Below are 16,949 nucleotides of genomic sequence, written 5' to 3'. Positions count from 1 at the left end.
GACTGGGATGGGGGAGGGGTTCTGGGAGAGTGACGATCTTGTGTGTGTGTTGAGGGGGTTGGGGTAGCATGCCTGCAGTGCGTACAGTGCCTGCAGGAAAGAAGGCAGTCTGTGTTGTTCAATGATAAGCCCGAGCTACTGGGATTCAGGAAACCTGGACATCAGTAGTGGCTTTACCAGTGACTCTCCCCCAGGACCTTGTGCCCCTTCTGATTTGAAACTCTGTTTGTTACAAGAGGTGTTTGAAGGTGAGATGTGGTAGGGCCTTCAAGTTTCATAGTTTTAATATTGTTTGTGGTAATCTCTGCACATTGACTATTGTTGAGCCTTCTATATTAAATTTGCCAAAGCTGGACTTTTTTCCTGGCAGTAACCAGAGTGTTGTACCCTCCTATAGGACCTGTCAGTCCTATGGGGGAACTCCGAGTATCCAAAAAAGGGCACCAGTGATGAGCAGCATCCTGCATGAGGAAAGTCCAAAGCATAGGTGAAGGAACACCAAAGTGCTCCACTGTATGGAGTTTCTTCTTTTTGGTACCGGGGATTGAACTCAGGACCTTGTGCTTTCGAGGCAGGCGCAGTGCCACTGAGCTAAATCCCTGGCCCTGTGTGGAGTTTCCTTACTAAAAAAGCAGTTTTCAGGCTGGTGATGTAATTCGATGGTAGAGTGTGTGCTTAGCCTGTACCAGGCCCTGGGTTCAATCCCCAGCCCTGCAAATAAGGATAATAATAATATTAATAATAATGCAACTTGCCTTTTCACTCAGTTCAGGAGCTTATGCCGAGTGATCAGTCAAGAATGCTGATTAGTTTCTTTTAAAATTGGGCTCCTTTTGGTTGGTTGAAGAACTGATAAAATGTCTTTTATGAAGAGACCTTTAGTGTCCCTATGGGCCTACTGGTTTAGGCAGTAGTGATTATTTTTCTCTTTGCTTATAAATTTCCAGCTTAGTTTTCAGCTGTTAGTGAGATCTGTAAAGTTGTTGAGACTTCTGTTGGCTAACTGGCATTTAGGAATCTCTTTCCTTTTTGGTATAGTATCTTTTTAAAGGAATTATAAACACTGGACCCTGAAAATATCTTTTCCTACTTTTACACTTAGTCCCCTGCTGTCCACTGAAGTATCTCCGAAAGAGACTGTCCTTTTCTTTCTCATTTCTTTCTTTTTTTTTTTTTTTTCCGGTACCAGGGATCAAACTCAGGACCTTGTGCTTGTGAGGCAAGCTGTGGAACCACTGAGCTAAATCCCCAACCCTCTTTCTCATTTCTTTTTGTACTTTCCTCAGGTGCTTTCACTGCAACCTTATTACCAATACTCATTTCTCAGTTGGGTTTGAATTCCAGCCAGTTAATGGAAGGAGCCAATAAAATTGGGGTGATTTTTTTTTCATTTCTGCCCCCTTATTATAGGAAGCTCCCCATCTTTAATATCCCAAAGTGGATATGAAGAGCAGAATGTAGATGAAGGGTAGAAGTTAAGGAAGATTTTCATTTTTACAATGTTAGAGATTGAACCTGGAATCTTGTGCATGCTAGGTAAGCACTCTATCACTGAGCTGCATTCCTAGATCAAGGGAAATTTCAAAATATAAGGGGTGTAGGGATATATAGCAAGAGTGGAAAGAGCATGATACTTTTGTTAGAAAGACCAGGGTTGAATTTTGACTCTGCCTGTTTCTTGGCTGTGTGAGCCCAGATCCCAGAAATTGTACAACGATTTTAAGCCATAGTTTGTGTACATGGAGGGAGGGAGGGAGAGAGAGAGAGAGATTGATTTTCATATTCATGGAGTAGTATGGTTTAAATGAGATAGTGTCTAAAGCATTTAGCCTTTTAACATCGTATCTAGATCATAGTAGAGGCTCAGTAAATTGTAATTGTCTCTGTTAACAATAGAATAATCATGTTAGGTTGGATTTTTTGTCAGGGTATGATACTGCTGGTTGGTTAGTGACCTCTGAAGGAAAATATCCTTTCAGTGTTCACCAGCACTTACGCTTGACATGAGGATGATGAAGGATTCCTATTGCTATGTAGTTGATAGGCAAGGCTTCACTCATATCAGTTTGATTCAGGTAAATGATTAGTGGACAGAATGAGTTTCTAATGAATATTCTATACTGTTGTGACCAAGTGTAAAAGTGATTTTTATGACATTTAATATTGTCAGTATTTTTTAAAGTATATGCCAGGGAGGGTAGGTGTGGTGGTGCATGTGTGTAATCCCAGCACTTGGGAGGCTCAGGTAGGAGGATTACTGTGAGTTCAAGGCTAGTCTGAACTACATAGTAAGACCCCTTCTCAAAAACAACAACAACAAAAACAAACAAACAAACGAAAAAGGTGTATGCTAGGGAATGGATAGGATGGAGGGGAATACAGAAATAAAATGACATCAAAGCTAATGATTAGAGGCCAGGGATTTAGCTCAGTGGTTTCGCTACCTGCTACACAAGCGCAAGGACCCAAGTTCGATCCCCGGTATCAAAAAAAAAAAAAAAAAAAGCTAATGATTAGAGCTGGGCATGGTGGCACAAACCTGTAATCTCAGCATTTGGGAGGCTGAGGCAGGTGGATCACTGCAAGTTCAAGGCCAGACTGGTCTATGAAGTGAGTTCTTTGAGGCTATCCTGGAATACACAGACCCTGTCTCAAAAAAAAGTTAATGATTAAAAACAACAGCATGCCAGGTCTGGTGGTGCTTGGAAGGCTGAGGCAGGAGGATTACCACAAGTTCGAGGCCAGCCTGAGGTCCATAGTGAGTTCAAGGCCAGCCTGAACTACATAGCAAAACCCTGTCTCCAAACAATAAGTAAATAAAAAATAAAAATAAAAAATAAAAACAGCAGCTATTGGGCCAGGGATTTAGCTCAGTGGTGCCACTGCCTGCCTCACAAGCACAAGGTCCCGAGTTCAATCCCCGGTACCAAAAAAAAAAAGAATTCAGAAGAGTCTGGGATGGTGAGGACTGGCTTCTTTCAGTTTGTGGGCTGTTCATGAGGGATGGGTAGGAACTCTGCAGGCTGATAAAAGAATCCCCCAGGCCTCTGGACAACTAAATGAGGTGGACAGTGGGGAGTAGCCATGGGCACATTTAATCACAGTCTCAGTGGAGCAGAGGTGGCTGTAGGGAATAGTGGCAAGTAGGATTTAGGTGATAGGATGAAGCCCTTGCTGTGGGTAGGTGGCATCAAAAAATACTTTTTTTTTTGTATTGAGAATCGAACTCAGGACCTTGTGCTTGGGAGGCAGGTGCTAAATACCCGGCCCCAAAAAAGACATTCTTTAACTGGCTTCAACTTTTACTCTCTGTGGACCTAATTTTCTCCACTTATAAAATAATACCTCTCATCAGGTGTATGGGGTTTGTACCTGAATAATACAGATCATACAATTCAGAAGGAATTTATGTGTGCCTTTTGGGTACCAGGCCTGTCCTAGGCTCTTGAGGGTATAAATATTAAAAAGGTGCTCTTAGGGAGCCCTCAGGAAAGGTACCACAGTCATAACAGTGCCCAGGGTTGGAGTAGTTGGTGGAGTGTTTATTATTACCCTGTCTCATGTCTGTCTCACATAGACATTCTAACCTGGTGCTGTTTAGTTGAACACTTAGTCAAGACCACAGTCTAACATAATTATTTCTGCATTTCTTTTTCTCCAGTGCTGATGATTGAACCCAAGGCCTTGTGCCTGTTAAACCCTGAGCCACACCCCCAGCCATTTGCACGTTGCTTGTATCCATTCTATTTGCATTCTGAAAGGTGGTTTCTGAATAGAATAGATGGTTCAGAGAATGAGCAAGCAGTGGTGTAAGAGGTTAAGGAGTGTGGAGGGAGAAAAAGTATTAACTTCTATTTCTTGATTTTTCTCTTCTGAAATATTTCAAAATCTTACTACCTAATTTCCCCTTTCATCATCACACAGAGCTGGATGTCATACATCAGGAGTTCCCCAAGTCAGATTCAGGGTGCTCTGCAGATACCTGCCATTTTCTCTCTGTTTGCTGGGAAAAGTTTTTAGATATTCCTTTTCTAAGAGAAAAACTGAGATTCACTTAGATTCAGAGATCAGTAAGTAATGCTGCCCATATTGGGGCAGGTAATCTTTTCATAGTTCTGCTTTAATAAACATAAGAAGCAGTAAAGTGTTGCAAAGTTTGTGTTTGTAAGTGATTGATGTTGGACTAAACTACTTTATAATGCCCCAAGAATGCTGGGTATTGAATTTCAGCATGGCCATTTGTACCAAGAGTAGTTAGTCATCCCTCTGATTTCGATAGCAACTGTCAATTTGCAAAGCCCTTTGGGTTAAAGTAATTGTATTTAGTCTTTATAACCTTGTGAGATGCAGGAAGCAAAGTGGGATGGATGATCTTGTAATTATTAAGCACCTACTATATGTAGACTCTGTAAGCGGAATCTCATTTAATCCTTTAGTATTTTTTTAATATTGAATACTTGGGTGTTATTATCCCTGTACCACTAAAAGAAATCCAGGCTCTGAGAAGCTAAGGGACTGTGCATGGTCTGTGCCAGAGTTAAGCCTACAATCCACTCCTGATGCAGTGCTCACTTGGCACTTCAGTTTCATTAGAGTCACCTAGAGGGCTTGTTAAAATGGTCTACTGGGCCCCACTCTTAGAATTTTTGTTTAGGCACACACTCACCTCTGAGCCTCACCCTTACTCAGCTCTCCACATATTTAACCAGTTCCTCAGTGATGGTGTTTGCTGCTGGCCCAACTATTGTGCCACCCCACCACCACCACTGGGAATCGAACTCAGGACCTTGGTTTGAACCAGGAAGCACTGAGTTACATCCCCACCCCCAACTTTCAATCCTCCTGCCTCAGCCTTCCAGTGTGCTGGGATTACAGGTATGTGCCACCATACTTGGCTAAATCTCTTCTTTAAATATTAGATGTGGATTTTCTTATGGACAGACTATGACTATTTTAAGATCCGTATTAGATTTCTATATGTCAGAGACTGAAGTAGGTAGTTTATACATCTTGAAGTCATTTAATGCTCATAACAGTGGTGTGGGCCAGGCATAGGGGCACCCATCTGTAATCCCAGTATTCTGGGAAGCTGAGGCAGGAGGATTGCAAGCTTAAGCCCAGCCTGGGTGATTTAGCAACCTAGTGAGATCCTGTCTCAAAATAAAAAACAGAAAAGGTTGGAGATGTAGCTCAGTGTGGAGGCCCTGGGTTCAATCCCTAGTACCAAAACAAATAAACACAGTGCCAGTAAGAATGTACTGTTATTTTTGTTTTGCCAGTGAGGATAAAGAGCCAATGAGAAGGTATGTAACCTACCTAGGGTCACACAGCTTGCAGTACGGGAGCCAGTGTCTAAATCCAGCACTCTGACTCCAGAATTTGTGTCCTGTTATGCTATATTGCCCACAGCTATATGGGGAAAGGAGGAACTCAGAAAGACTTTGAGGTAGGGCTAGGGGGCTGCTGAGCACGGTTTTGATGCATAGGGATAATTTAGTTCATGTGGAATGGGCTTAGAGGGCTCTCTTTTCGTTTTTTGTTTTGGTACCGGGGATGGAATTCAAGACCTTTTAAGCTTACTGGGCAGGCGCCCATGCCGCTGAACTAAATCCCCGCCCTAGAGGGCTCTCTTGACAGAGGTGACAACTTGAGCAAATGCTAGATTTTGATGAGTAGATGAGGTGATACGATTGGCTCCATTTGGCTGGTAGAAGGTGAGATAGGAAAAGTAGGATAAGCCCTGAGTGTAGAGGGTCTGCTTTTTTTTTACAGGTTGGCCAAGTAGCTTGCAGTCTTTCCTGGGAACCCTGCAAGAATTCTGGGGAGAGGAGTGGCACGGGTATCATTACAGAGGCAGGGATATTTCACCTTCGCAGTTACCAAAGCATTCTCTTACCATCAAAGTCTATATTTGTGCAGAACAGGAAGAGGGGTGTCCTACCAGGAAGTCAGCAGTGGACAGTGCTACTTCCAAGGTCAGGAGCAGGGAGATTTCTTAGGAGTTTCCAGCAGAGACCGAAAGGTGTGAGTCAATGGAACACTGGAAGGAAATCTGGGAGCATTTGTCCTAAATTGTCTGGACAAGTTATAAAACACTAAACCAAGTCACATTGTAGAGGTCAGCCTGCTCATCTTTTTGCTGTTTATCATGTACAAAAACAGGAGTGAGGGGCTGGGGATTTAGCTCAGTGGTTCCGCTGCATGCCTCGAAAGCACAAGGTCCCGAGTTCGATCCCCGGTAACAACAACAACAAAAAAAGCAGTTGGCTTGTACATGACAAAAACAGGAGCAAAAGCCAGACAACATGGTGATTTGTGCCTGTAATCCCTACTTGAGTGGCTGAAGCAGGAATATCACAAGAAAACTTTTGAGGCTAGCTTAGGTAACTTATCTAGATCCTGTCTCAGAAACAAACATAAAAAAAAAAAAAATCCAACAATAGGAGCTGAAACTCACAGGGCTTTTCTGAAGGGGTACAACTGCTTTAGGAAAAGGCTGCTTGAGATATTTAAATTTTTCATGTCAGTGTGGTTTAAAAAAAAATCAAAGAATTGGGGAGGCTGAAGGAGGAGGATTGCAAGTTTGAAACCAGCCTGGGCTGCATATCAAGTGCAAGGACACTGTAGACTGCACAGTGAGACTCTGTTTCAAAAAACAAAAACAAAACAAAAATTAATATATAACCACATAGAAAATATGAAAAATGTAGGAAATGCAAAGACAAAGGAAATGTCTATCGTGAACTTTCCTACAAATTTATTGAGATTCTTCTTGTTTTGTTTTGTTTTGTTTGGTACCAGGGATCGAACTCGGGTCCTTCTGCTTGTGAGGCAGGTAGCGGAACCACTGAGCTAAATCCCCAGCCCTGAGATTCTTCTTTTCATGTAATGAAATACTTGATATTTTACTTTATATTTTCTTACATAACATTGTAAAACCACTACTAACATATTTCTATATAATCTACTATCTTTACTTATTTACTTATTTTTGACTTGGGATATTAGGTGAGGAAGGGAGTATAAATACAATGCCTAGAGAAGCACCAGGTAAGTAAAGGATGTTTCTTTTGTTTTGTTTTGTTTTTTTGCGGTACCAGGGATTGAACTCAGGGCCTTGCGCTTGTGAGGCAGGCGCGGTACCACTGAGCTAGATCTCCACCCCAAGGATATTTCTTTTGACCTAGCAGATAAATCACTCAGAATTTTTGGGTTAACCTAGTAGACTGAAAAGATATAAATAACATTATGTTTGGGCTGGGGATTTAGCTCAGTGGTTCTGCCACCTGCCTCTCAAGTGCAAGGTCCCAAGTTTGATCCCCGGTACCAAAAACAAAAACATTATGTTTATTCCTGCTGGTTCAGCTTGTAATTAGAAGAGAGGCCTTATAAAAACCAATCTTGGGGACTTGGGGTGTAGTTTAGTGGTAGAGTGGTTACCTAGTATGTGTGAGGGCTGAGTTTGATCTCTAGTACCTTAAAAAACAAAACAAAAACTAAAAATAACAACCTCAGAGTTAGTACCTAGTTTTGTGCTCCTTCCAGTGCTGACCTAGAAGAATTTCTGATTTTCTCTATCCAGTCATCAAGCCCGCTGTCCATCAGGCAGCCTTCCTCCTCTACCCTGTTTATAGGGATGACTCTTCTTTGGACTCACGGTGCTTGTTATTCATTTGGCTTTTTCTTTACCTACAAAATGGAAAAGGATATACTTTCCCTCCAGGATTTTGTGCAGAGTAAATGAGATATAATGTAAACACCTAATATAGCATCCTACAGTCAACTATTATGTTCAAGCCTACTGATTCCTGCTGCCCGGTTCTGTTTTCTGTTCTTATTTATCTTGTTATTTGTTGATTGTCTTATCCCCTAGGGCAGGATGTGTACTTTGTTTCTTTATGACCGTCACAGAATATGGTAGAGTATACTCTGCATAGTTTTTTATTCCATAGATTGCTTGCTGTTGATCTTGTTGTTTAGCATCTTTCAAAGCTAAAATTCTTAGCATGATTTTCTAGACTCACCATGTACCCAGTACCTTATTCAGTGAAGTACACACATTATTTCATTTGCTTTCTCAGAAACATCAGTATTATCTTCATTTTAGATGAAGAAATGGAAGCTTAGTTGTTTAAAAAATTTGTTCAAGATTCTTTTTTTTTTTTTTTTTTTTGGTGCCGGGGATCAAACTCAGATCCTTCTGCTTGCGCAGCAGGTGGAAAAACCACTGAGCCAAATCCCTGGCCCAAAGGTAACTCAGGACCTTGCACTTGCAAGGCAGGTGCCGGAACCACTGAGCTAAATCCCCGGCCCTGTTCAAGATTCTATAGCTCATACAGACCGCACTCTTACATACAATAGAAGTCTAACTCCATTGCATTTGTTGATATTGCCTTTTAGACAGCAAGCGTGGTCTGTTTGTATTTGGACAAGAAAGGCCTTAACTGATCCCAGATGGAACTTACATAAAGACAGTGTAGTTCCTTCCATGAATTCTGGAGGAATGTGGACTGCCATTACCCTCTTTCTGTTCTCTTCTGCAATTTAACACGTTTTGGTTTGGATTGGAACCACTCCCCAACTTTGCCTCTTTATGTGATTCCTTTTGTGTGAGTCTGGCACCTGTACTAATCCTCAGTTTTGTAATCTGTAAACAGTGATAGTGGCAGTGAGGGGAGTACAAGAATACTTGCCCCATCACACCTTACAGAGTTGTTAAAAGAATCAAATGAGAATGGAAAAGCAAATTATGGTACAATTATGGTACAATTATGGTACAATTCTTCCCTTGAATCATTTGGATTCAGTATTCCACAAAGGTATCTGCTTCTATTTGTCCTCCTCTTAAAAAATGTGGGTAAAATCTATATAACACAATTTACTATTTTAACCATTTTTAAGTGTACAGTTTAGTAGCATTGAGTACATTTATGTTGTTATGCACCCATCACCATGGTTCCCCAGAGGTATTTTAAATGTGAAACAGTGAAATAACATTTCTTTGCCCCCCTCACCCCCTGGCAACCACCATTCTACTTTCTGTCCCTATGAATTTAACTACTCTAGGAATCTCATGGACATAGAAATAATAGTGTTTATCCTTTTCTGTCTGAGTTATTTTACTCAGCATAATATCTTGAAAGTTTATCCATGTTGGAACATGTCAAAATTAACCTCTTTCTTTCCATTTCTGTTCTTCTGCCTGCCTCTCCTCCCCTCCCCTCCCTCCCCACACCTCTCCAGTTTCTCCACATCCTCACAAACACTTATTTTCACTTTTTTTTTTCATTATAGTACCTTTCCTAAAGTGTGTGAAGTAGTATCTCATTGTCCTAGATTTTCAATTCCCTAATGATTGGTGCTGTTGGTCATCTTTTCATGTGCTCATTGACCACTCGTCTTTCTTCTTTGGAGAAGTGTCTGCTCAAGTCCTTGCCCAGTTTTTAATGGGGTTGTTTGTTTTGTTGTTCATTTTAGGAGTTCTCTGTATATTCTGGATATTAATCACTATTAGCTACATGATTTGCAAATGTTTTCTCTCATTCTTTAGGTTGCATTTTTAAAAAATTTTTATGGTTGCATTTATTTCAGGATTTGAAACACTAAAATGGCTATGTTCAAAACACAAAGGTATTTAAGTCATTGTTTTTCTAATACTCAAAAGTTGGAATATAGGGGAAAGTTGAGAAAAATAAACATCTCAGTCAAAATCCTACCTCCAGGAGATAATACACTGGCTCTGAGGACTGGCAGAAGATGAGCCCCCTTGGAACCTTGTTGCTCAAAGGTTGTCCCAGGCTGTGTGTTCCTTTTTCCCTCTGTTGAAAGTATCCTTTGATGCACAGAAGTTTTTAGTTTTAAGCCCAATTTCTCTGTTTTTTTCTTTTGTGCCTGTACTTTGATGTGATACCTTTTTCCCCCCTCTGCACTGGGGATTGAACTCGGAGGCTTTCCCACTGAGATAAATCCCTAGACCTTTTTATAATTTTTTTATATTTTGAGACAAGGTCTTGCTAAGTTGATAAGTTGGCCAGGTTGGACTTGATCGTTTCGCTGTAGCTCTCAAGCTCTCAAGCTTCTCAAGGTTTGTGATTTGTAAGTGGCAGAGCGGAGACTTGAACCCAAGTCTATGGACTTCAAAGTCAGTGTTCTTAATTCCTAAACTGAAGAGATCAGTGCATGAATGGATACCTGAATAAATTTAGTAGCTGAAAATCTGGAAATAACTGTCTTGAATTCATATCTGCCTTAGTATTGTAAATTATTCACCTAGTTTAGTCTTCCTAGTATAACTCAGTGTATAAGTGTTCTCTTCCTCCCAGCAAGTTTTTTGAAGATTTGATCCAAGGATGTGCTTCTTTCATATTCACTGAGTCTATTCTTAGTAAGGGAAGGCTGTGGGTTTTACTTCCTCTTTGGATTTACTTGAGAGTTACAGAGTTGGATGGATGAAGAGAAGGAATTTAAATAGTTGCTAAGTTGTCTTAACTGACCATCTTGATTTTGAGACATTACCAGCTGCTGTTTTAATCATTAATGAAGTGCAAGCCTTGTAGTCTGTGAGGCACGTCAAAAATTCCATTTTGAATTTTATTTTAAAATTGGGTATAATGGGGAGAGACCGATTCTTTCATCTCAGAGAATTGGCTTGTAAGTCTTTTAGAGCTGGGGACAAGGACAAGGCCTTGTAATAGGACACTGTTGAGTATTTTTTGGTGCTCCTCAAAGGAAAAATCACACAGTTTTGGCATGTCATTAGTCAGAATAGGAAATGAGGCCTGAGAAATGATGTTGCTTGGGGTTTGAAAGCTGAATTTGCTAGTGGCTTTCAGAAAATGAGAATTTCTCATGTTAACTTTGGAAATTCTTTTTTTTTTTTTTTTTTGGTACTGGGGATCAAACTTGGGTCCTTGTGCTTGCACAGCAGGCGGTGAAACCACTGAGCTAAATCCCAGCCTTACTTTGGAAATTCCTAAACCAGCAATTCAGTGAGCAGTTCAGGATTCCAAATGGAAAGGCCTTAGCTACCTCAGTTCAACCCCTTTGGTTTTTACAGCGGGAGCAGGTCCAGAGAGAGTAGGCCTGTGCTGTTTAATCCTCGCAGTACTTCTAACACTTAGTACATGGCTTTGTTGTTTTCCTTACACTAACTGGGTATCCTACAATTCTATTCAATTCTAACACTGCCCAGCATTGGTGTAGACCCCACAGATTTAACATTTCTACAAGACAGCTCCTGTTTATAGCCCCGTTGGAAGTTCTTGATTTTCATGTGTACTTTGGAGCAACTGGCTACAAATCAGGGATTCCTATGATGTTTCCTCATTTTTTTGTTTTTGGTGAGGTATTAGGGATTGAACCCAAGGCTTTCACACTGAGCTACATCCCCAGTACCCACCTACCCCCTTTTAAATTGAAATGATCTTTTAAAATTTTTATTAGTATATGTTTATAGTACATAATGATTACATTCATTATGGGGAGTTTGGTACATGTACATAACACATCTTAATTCTTTTTATATCCCTTTCCCCTCCCTTCCCTCTTCCCTCCTTCCATTTCTTGGTCTTCTTTCCATTTGCAAACCCAGCCCTTTTTTTTTTTTTGGTACCGGGGATCAAACTCAGGACCTTGGGCTTTCGAGGCAGGCAGTGGAACCACTGAGCTAAATCCCCCGCCCCAGCCCTTTTTTAAAAAAGTTTTTTTTTTTTTTTTTTTTTTCAGTCAAGGACTTGCTAAGTTGCCCAGGCTGGGCTCAAACTTTTAATTCTCTTGCCTCAGCCTCCAGAGTGCTGGGATTAGCTCCATCACATTCTACTCCTTAGGGTGGCTCTCAAAACTCTAGAGAACACTTTACTCCTATTGACATTATAAAGGGTACAACTCAGGAAGAGCCAGTTGAACACAATGCATAGAACAGGTTATGGGAAGTGGCACAGAGCTTCCTGGCCTCTGTAGGCTTACCAGCTTCCAAGTGCTTCCCTATGGTCACCACCTAGAGGCTCTCAGAACCCTGTTGTGTGGTGTTGTTATGGAGGTTTTGTGACATAGGCAAAATTGAATATATATCATTGGCCAGTGGTGACTCAGCCTCAGTTCCTTCCTAGAGGTAGGCTGTGGTGGGAGTATGGCAGGTTCCAACCCTCTGAACCTGTCTTGATCTTTCTGGCAACCAACCCCATCCTGAAGTTGTCTAGGAACACCTTGCCATGCTAATGTATGTCTTTGGCATACAAAAGACAGTCTTCTTACTCCAGAAGATTCCAAGGATTTTAGGTGCTTTGTGTCAGGAACTGGGAACAAAGACCAAACACTATATGTTTCTCCTACCATAGTAGGAGAATTGTCAAGGTCCCACAGTGAGTCTATTTTATGCTGCCTACACCTATGTGTCTTGCTCCTTAGTGCACAGCCTCTTGTCAGTCTTTTGGCTATGTGTAGCCTGGCAAGAGGCTCAGCAAGGTAGTAGTTAAGTCCACCATTTAATGGTGGGCAGTTCTTGACTCAGCCTCATGAAGGTAGATACTTTTTTGTTGTTTGAAAGTTAATCTCCTTGCTTGGTATGGGGGATTATTTAGCTCCAAGTTTGATATTTAAATGAAATTGCTTCATAAAATCACCTTTGGTCTGTTTTGCTTGCTTTTTCTGGCACTAGTTTATAACAGAGACCTGAATCTTAGACTAGCACTTGGGAAGTCTGGGATTGGTTACCACTGTGCTGCTGAGTTGCTGTGTGACTTTAGATAGGTCATATTCTACCAGTTTACGCATTTGAACAAGTTGTCCAAGTTAATTTCCAAACCTGGAGCCCCTTCCCAGGTCAGCCTCCCCTCCAGCACACCTGCAGAAGCAACCACTGATTTGGTTAGTTTCGTCTGTTCTAGAAGTGTGGTTAAGTGGAGTCATATAGTATGTGCTATTTTTTGTTGAATCCCAGTGATACTTTAAAGAGGTTTTTTGCTTTCTTCCTCTAGTCCTCCTGAATCATGTACCTGTACATTATTTTTTCCACCTGCCACCTTGAAAGGTCATGTAGTTGGGTGTCCTGCCAGTCTCCCTGAGCTATGTTGGTTGAAAAATGAGGGCCCTCTGTCAATCAGCCACTATATTGTCTGTAGAGTGTGATGAAAGAGATGGAAAGAACAGCTTGATTTCCAGATTCTAGGTTGAGTTTGTTTCTATAATTGTTGGTATCACAGGCTTCTCACTTGTCAGCTGGGCAAATCGGATCCACCAGCAGATGAGAGACTAACTCTGACACCTGAAAATGTCACTTGTGACGGCACATTTCTGACAAGATGCACATGAGATGCACTTATTTTAGTTTCATAAATATTTTTTTGAACTTAAAGGCAGATTGCTCCAGGGGTGAACAATGGCAAAAGGAAGGGAGGTCAGGAAGGGGCAGAACAGGTGGGCCAAGAAGCCTTGTTGTACCTGGAAGTCCGGTGGCCCTCTCTTGGCTGCAGAGCTTATTATCTGTGTTGGGACTGTTTGTTGTTTTTCTTCATAATGTCACTGGCATTTGTTTCCTCTTTTTAGTTTTTACCTCGTCTAATTTAGTCCATCCCTAGTCATGTGTGGACCTTTGCAGGTATCACCTAGCCGGTTTTCTTTTTCCATTCTCTTTCCCTTTCTGCACTCTGTGGACAACTCAAAACTTTGAACAATCTATTAGAAACCTCCTGAAGTCCCCAGCTCCTGAGAATGACCTTCAAACGAAACCTGGTGTTCAAGGCCTTTACCAGTGGGGCATCTTCCTGTCTCTCCTCTTGCCGACCTTTTTTTTTTTTTTTTGGTACCGGAAATCGAACTCTGGTCCTTGTGCTTTCAAGACAGGCAGCGGAACCACTGAGCTAAATCCCCAGCCCCTCTTGCAGACCTTTGAATGCCCTCTGCTATTCCTGTTCCCTCCCTGCCTGTGCACTGTATGTCATGTACCCTACAAGAGATGCCTTCTTTTCTCTTACTCACGGTTTAGATCCAAATATCCTTCAGGGCCTAGCTTAGGTCCTCCGCTGCCACAAAATGGCCCAGGAACCTCTGAACTGCAGTGGCACTGATATTTACATATATTTAATAATTATCTGACTATTTATTTAAATGAAAGGAGGGGTAAGATAAGATTCTGAATAGAAGATGAATAATGATAGTGCAGGATCACCATAAGGAAGGCTGGAGCTGCAGGGAGGGAGCATATTAGAGTCAAGAGCTCAGCAGGAGGAGGTGCTGGTTAATGATGGAAGCAGTTGGTTGTGAAGAGAAGTACTGGTTTTGTATTAGGAATTGTTCTCTCATTCACCTTCTTCCTCTTCCTCCCCCTCCCCCTCCCCTTCCCCTTCCTTCTTCCTTCTTCCTTCTTCCTTCTTTCTTCTTTCTTCTTCATTTGGTACCGGGGATCAAACTCAGGTCCTTGCACTTGCGGGGCAGACTCACCTTCTTTAAAAGAAGAATGTGGCCATTAGCCTTTGGTTCAACATGGGATTGGAAATGGCCTGCTCCAACTGTCAACATAATTTCTAGGCTCCCTATCTTCTCCGCAGAAAATATCTCAGAGAGTAGGAGCACGGACTTCCATGAGAACATACCAGTGGCAGGAAGAGAGAAATCATGTTCATTCCTCAGAAACACTGAAGTACCCTAGAGTAAGCAGACATTCTTCAGTAATGATGTTATCAGTAATACTTTAAGCTCCAGCACACAGCTTCTGTGTTTAAAACCAAGTCTATTTTTTCTTGTTTTCTATTTTCTCTCTGGAAATTGCAAGAAAGCTAGTATTAAAAGTGAGCTCAAGGGCTAGGGGTATGCTACTAGTGCATGTGCTTAACATACAGAAGTCCCTGGGTTCCATCCCCTGTACACATGCATTTATGCGCGTGCGCGCACACACACACACACACACACACGCACTGCTGAGCTGGGCATTTTTGCCCCTCTTGGTGACTTTCTCAGAATCACACAGCCAACAGTATCAAAATGCAGTGAGGGCCATGACACAGCCACCTGTCTTCCTGTGGCATTAGACAGGGCATATCAACAAGATCAGGTGTGGACTGCTGCCATACCCCATCCATATGCATGGCACCGGATACAAGTTCCCTCCTAGCTCAGGGCCCATGTGATGTTCATGGCTATGTTCCTGTGGTGGTTCTTGTTTGAGTTTTTCCTGGTGAGCCCCTTTAGGGGGATGTGATTCTCTGGTGACTTGAGGCCCACCTACTTGTCTTAAGCACCTTTCTGGAAGATTGCTGAAACCAAACTATTCCTTTCTGATTAATTCACAATATAGGGCACAGAAAGATTTTCAGCAGACTTGTGTTTTTTTGTGGTTTTTTTGGTACTGGGGATCGAACTCAGGTCCTTGTGCTTGCACAGCAGGCAGCGAATCCACTGAGCTAAATCCCGGGCCAGACTTGTGTTTTTATTGTGGCAAAATACACATACATATAACTAAAACTTACCGTTGTATCCATTTTCAAGTGTACAGTTCAGTAGCATTAAGTACGTTCATACTTTTGCAGCCAACACAACCATCTATCTTCAGAACCATTTCATCTTCCTGAATGAAACTCTGTGCCCATTAAATGGTAACTCTCTATTACCTCACCTCACCCCTATAACCACTGTTGTACATTCTGCTATGAATCTGACTACTCTAGATAAGACTAGAGTAGTACTAGAGGACTATGTCCTCATAAAAATGAAATTGTACAGTATTTATCTTTTAGTGACTGGCTTATTTCATTTGGCATGTCTTCAAGGTTCACCCATGTTGGAGCATGTGCAAAGTCAGTCAACCAGTATCTCTCTCCAACTCCAACTCCTCCCCCCCTCCCCCCCTCCCCCTTTTCCTCCTCTCATAGTGCTGAGGAGAAAACCCAGGGATTCTTGTACATGCTAGGATAAGCACTACCACTGAGCTGCATCCCCAGCCAAAATCTTTTCTTTTAAAAGCTGAATAATATTCCATTGAGTGCATATACCATATTTTGTGTACCTATTCATTCACTGATGAGCACTCGTGTAGTTCACAGCTTTGGGATATTTTGCGTAATACTGCAGTAAACATGGATATGCAAACATCAGTTTAAGTCCTTACTTTCAGAACGGAATTGATGGGTCATATGGTAATCCTGTTTTTAATTTTTTGAGGCACCACTATACTGTTTTTCATAGCAACTATATACTATTTTACTTTCCTACCAGCAATGCACAAAGATCCTAGTTTCTCCACACCTTCACTGACAAGGGTTATCATCTATTTGTTTGATAGGAGCCATCCTAATGAGTGGAGGACATGGTTGGCTTCCCTTCAGGGTATATTGTGAAACACCCACCTAGAATCTAAGCTAAAAATGTTTATCTGGAGGAAAGCAGAACATCAGGATCATGAGATTTTGCAGAATTTCATACTTGCTAAATGGTGCTGGATGGTTATTATACAAAATTGCTTTGTTGGGAGAAATGGTAGCCACCTAGCCTTACAGGTTTAGAGGTAATGACAGAAAGGAATATGAGGAATTATTTGTGGCTGACAACAGAAATTATAGCCTTCATTTGGGTTGGTGGCATTATCCTGGCCCTTTGTGACTACATGTTCTCTAAGGGACTATGTTTCCTGTTTGAGCAGCTCACCTCCCTAGGTCCCTAGTCAGGTGCATTGCAGTATGAGGAGGAGTGGGGTGACAGTCCCTCCAGAGCCCCTGAGTGCCTTCCCTTCTTGATGCTGGGCATGTGTGAGTCACCATCACTCCCTTAGGGAGTTTGCACTGAGAAGGAGACTTACACAGAAAGGCATTTCAGTGACCAGGGTGAGTTCTGCGACAGATGTAGAGACAAGGCCCAGGGGGTGGCCCAGAGGGGAGGGGCTTAATTCACCCCAGGTGGTGGTGGGAGTAGGAAGAAATTTCTTGAGAGGTACTGCCTGGATCTGTTTTTTTTGTTGTTAT

General features: G+C 41.8%; 1 protein-coding gene across 7 annotated transcripts in view; it reads left to right on the top strand.

The window, feature by feature from the left end:
* Positions 1–16,949, top strand: part of Tom1l2 (target of myb1 like 2 membrane trafficking protein) — a 127,926-nt gene that overhangs the window by 778 nt on the left and 110,199 nt on the right. The gene's annotated exons all lie outside the window — the stretch shown is intronic.

This window comes from Heterocephalus glaber, unplaced genomic scaffold (genome assembly GCF_053883595.1).
Source record: "Heterocephalus glaber isolate CG9 unplaced genomic scaffold, H.glaber_assembly_v1.0 deba00001813, whole genome shotgun sequence".
NCBI lineage: Eukaryota > Metazoa > Chordata > Mammalia > Rodentia > Bathyergidae > Heterocephalus > Heterocephalus glaber.
The sequence above is the reverse complement of the archived record's forward strand: the minus strand, read 5'-3'. Positions and strand labels throughout refer to the sequence as shown.